This window comes from Pteropus vampyrus, unplaced genomic scaffold (assembly GCF_000151845.1).
Source record: "Pteropus vampyrus isolate Shadow unplaced genomic scaffold, Pvam_2.0 Scaffold89, whole genome shotgun sequence".
NCBI lineage: Eukaryota > Metazoa > Chordata > Mammalia > Chiroptera > Pteropodidae > Pteropus > Pteropus vampyrus.
Genome location: NW_011888870.1, coordinates 429,895 through 434,035, shown reverse-complemented (window position 1 = coordinate 434,035; position 4,141 = coordinate 429,895).

Here is a 4,141-nt window from a genome sequence, read left to right as displayed (position 1 = left end):
CAGGTGAAAACATGGGGTGGCGAGTGTAAAGGTGAATACATAGTGCCAAGTGTGGAAAGGAAAGCCTAAAGCAGGCCCCACACTGTGCGATGCTCCCCACACGTGCATGCCCACTTTAGGACAGACGGTTATGGTGGTGAAGACCAGGGTGCGTGCTGCCTGTCGTGGGAAGTCCCTTCTCCTAAAGATATTTAAGCAGAGGATAATTCTCTGGGCCAAGGTTGAAGCAGCAGTGATCTGTGGGTCTTTTCACCTCCAAGAGCTGTGGTTCTGCTGTGCTCTGGAGCCTGACTGGACGAGAGAATGAAGGCCGGTGTGCCAAGGTAAGTGGATGGACCAAGGGCTGTAGGTTCCAAGGGACTTGAGGTGTCACCGGCCAAGGGGCATGGAGGATCCCTGAGAGAATACCTTTGTGCAGGGCCTGGAGGGTATTTAGGAGTGTGTGCATGTGTGTGTGCCTGTGTGTGTGTGATATATGCATATATGTATATGTGTATATCATATTTATAGTATATCTCACATATGGCATATCTCATATATAGCATATATCATGTATATGGCTTATCTGTATTTATATCTCATAAGGCAGCAAAATGAGTGCTTGGGGATATAAGAGTTTCAGCTTTTAAACCCAGAGAGATGGCATATTAGTCAGGGTTCTCCGGAGAAACAGAACCAACAGGATGTGTGTGTCTGTATGTATGTATATATGTATCTATTTATCTATCTTTCTATCTTTCTTGATTTATTTTAGAGAGTTGGCTCACATGACTCTGGAGGCTGGCAATTTCAAAGTCTGTAGGGCAGGCTGTCAGGCCGTCAGGCTGGAGGCCCAGGGAAGAGCTGCAGTTTGAGTGTGAAGGGGGTCTGCTGGCAGAGTTCCCTCTCTCTATTAAGACCCTGTGTGATTGGACAAGGCTCACCCACATGAAGGAGGGCAATCTGCTTTACTCAAAGTCTGCCGAGTTAAATGTTCATCTCATCTAAAAAACACCTTCACAGAAACAGCTTGAATAATGTTTGACCAAATAATCTGGGTACTGTGGCCTAGCCAAGTTGACACATAAAATTAACCATCACAGATGGGTTTAAAACAGAACACGGATCTAGGAGTTCGTACTCAGGACTGTGGAGTAGGGGGTGGGGCGGGGCAGGTGTCTCTGTCCCAGCTTTTAGGCCCTGCATAAAAGGTGGTCTCAGCTCGTTAAGACCGGCCCTGACTCAGTAGGGAAGGACCAGAAGGGGGTCAGAACTAATCAGCTTGTACAGTTCAGTGCTTCACAATAACATTCCAGGTGGCCTTTTGTGTGTGCGGCAATAGACAGCAGCTTTATTTTGCTTTCTGGGTGACTAAACTCCTGCATGCCACTCTCCATAGAGACCACGAGAGGAGAGCCTCAAAGTCAGGGTCACTGTAGGCCTGTGTTATTAGCCACTTCTTCTGGGTTCTGTTATGTGGCCTGGACCTGGCAGGGTCTGGGCCTCCTTATCATCACTCTCTCTCGTTTTCAAGTAGCTCTGGGGTGTACTCGCTGTTCATAGTGTTGGTCCTGACCGCTCACCATGACTCACTTGCCTCTGTCCTATCTTACCTTTGGCTGCCCTGGTGACCAATGCGGTTACTTGTTTTCTCGTTTTTTAATTTGTTTTGGATTTGGCACATGCTGTTGTCTCCTGGGTCTTGGCTCTTCTTGATGATGATGATACTTGCTCAGTAATAGAAGTGTCTGCTCTCTGTCTCAGTGACACATGGAGAATGTTTTGGTCATGCTTTTCTGACTCAGTGCCTAGGACCCTACTATGAGGATGGCGGGAATGACTCACACTCTGCTGATCTCAGCTTTGCAGATGAGGCCTGCATGGTTCCCACGAGGGGAGGGCCATGGGAGCCAAATGGAGGGAGGCAGTAGATACAGGGCACTGTTCGCTAGTTTCCACCTCCGAGCTCTTCATTGGGTTGGACACTTTGTTTGACCTTTCTCCTATCCCCAATTTTCCCACAGCTCCCCTGAATCCCCCTTGCCCTGGGGTGGAGAGGTCGGAGGTGTTGGCTTCTGTCTGTAGCTCATCAAGGTAATGTGTATGATGAAGTCTATCGGTGAAAATTGATCGATTTGCTATGGGTCCTGTGGTGAACATTTGTGGTTTGCCTCCCCAGCCTCAGTCCCTCTTCGGGCCACAACCACCCTCTAATCTATGTTTAGACATTCCCTCTCACCACATTCAGCCCATGTGATTGAGATGGACTCCAAGGCGTCCATGAGCTAAGCCCAGGTCTGCGACATGCCAGTCTTAGCCCCTTCCCTGACCACGGTCATTGGGTCATTGTCCTATCGCTTCAGGATGCTGTGAAACAGACTATGATCCCACAGACTAGGTGGCTTATAAACAACAGAAATTTATTTTTCACAGTTCTGGAAGCTGGGAATTCAAAGATCAGAGTGCCATAATATTGGGCTAGGGCCTTCTTCTGAGTTGCAGGCTTTTCATTGCATATTAACACAACAGAAGGGGCAAGGGAACTCTTTAGTGTCTTTTTTATAGGGCACTAATCCCATTTATGAGGGCTTCACCCTCATAACCTAGGTACCTCCCGAAGGCCACCTCCTAATACCATCACATCGGAGGATAGGATTTCAACATACAAATTTTAGGGGTACAGACATTCAGACCATAGCAGAGATGGTCCCATCCCTGAACCAGTCAGAGCCAATGATGTTTTCTGGAACTGCTGAGAGAGAGGCACGTGTTATTTCCTACTGGACCTGCTTTGTTCGTCTGTCATCTGGGATCATTATCTTAGATAGCAGAGCTCCGAAGGATATGGAATCCTGATGACATCGTTTTAGCTCTTAATCCGTATGTGTGTGAAGTAAGACCTATCTCTAAACTTAAAAAATTTCATGAACTGATAAATTCCGTTCCTTTAATTTAAGCCAATCTCAGTTGGGTTTTCTGTCATTTGCAACCAAGAAAGCCCTAATGGATACAGGCCTCTGCCCTTTGAGTTGAAGTCACATCACCATTATTCTCAAGGTCATATGGTTTTGCAATGAGTTTAGTTGTTTTACTTCTTTGGTTGGGTACCACCTTGGTCCTATGTGATGATCAACTCTCTAATTCCAACTGTGTTGACACTGCTCTTTAGTTTTCAACAGCCTTAAACAGTTCTTTGAACTTGTCTGGAGGCCATCACTCTAAAGTCAGAAACCCATAACCCACTTGCCGTCCTATGGGATCCACAAGATCAAATATATAGGGTTGCTTGGCACAACTCCTCCAATGAGTTGGAAGGAACTTTCATTCATCCATCGATTCCTGGAATTATTTTACACTGTGGGTGTGAGGGAAGGCTCCTGGCCATCTGGGCTTCTAGTCCTTGGGTCCAGCTCACCCTTGATATATTTCTAAAGAGGACAGAACAGTTGTGTTCACATTTCCTGGCTGAGCACATAGGACAATACAGTCATCATCACCAAAGGCAACTGAGCTCATGGCCCTAATCCTGACCACCCCTGAATAGGAGCTGTTGCCACCTAGTGATTTATTTCACGGTTAAACCTTCCAGGAAATGGGTTTAGAGGTTGTTGAAATGTGTATGTATTTTTATGTGTTAAGTTTTTGGGATATTCTTCTTTGATCTAGTTGGCAAAATGAAGCCATATGAGCTGAGAGAGTGGGCCGTTTGGGCTTCCAGCTTTCCGCACTTACGTTCTGCCTCTTCACATTCCTGTAGATGTTCAGCCTTCAAAACTGTGCAACAGCGATTGGGGAAGAATCCTATAAGTGCCAACGATGCTCGTAAACCAACCGTGTGTGAGGGTGGGTCCAGCGAAAAAGGAAGGAGAATCGTGGTCAAGAGTAGGTGCCCCGGGGTCGGCATGCCTGTGCGCCCTTGAAGCTGTGCAGTTCCAGGAAGAGAGGAACGTCTGGAGAACACATTTTTCTTGTCTTTCCAAGACCAGCTGGGGTGTTAGCAACTCCCCAAATTCTTCCATGTTTTTTTCCCACTTATGATCTTTCTAGGCTGCTAAATTCCACCATGTAGGCGGATTTTTGACTTGCCATATTACTTGATTTTTTGGTGGGTGGTGGGGGGAAGTCTATGTAAGCCTTTCTTCTCTAACTAACCTGAACCTGC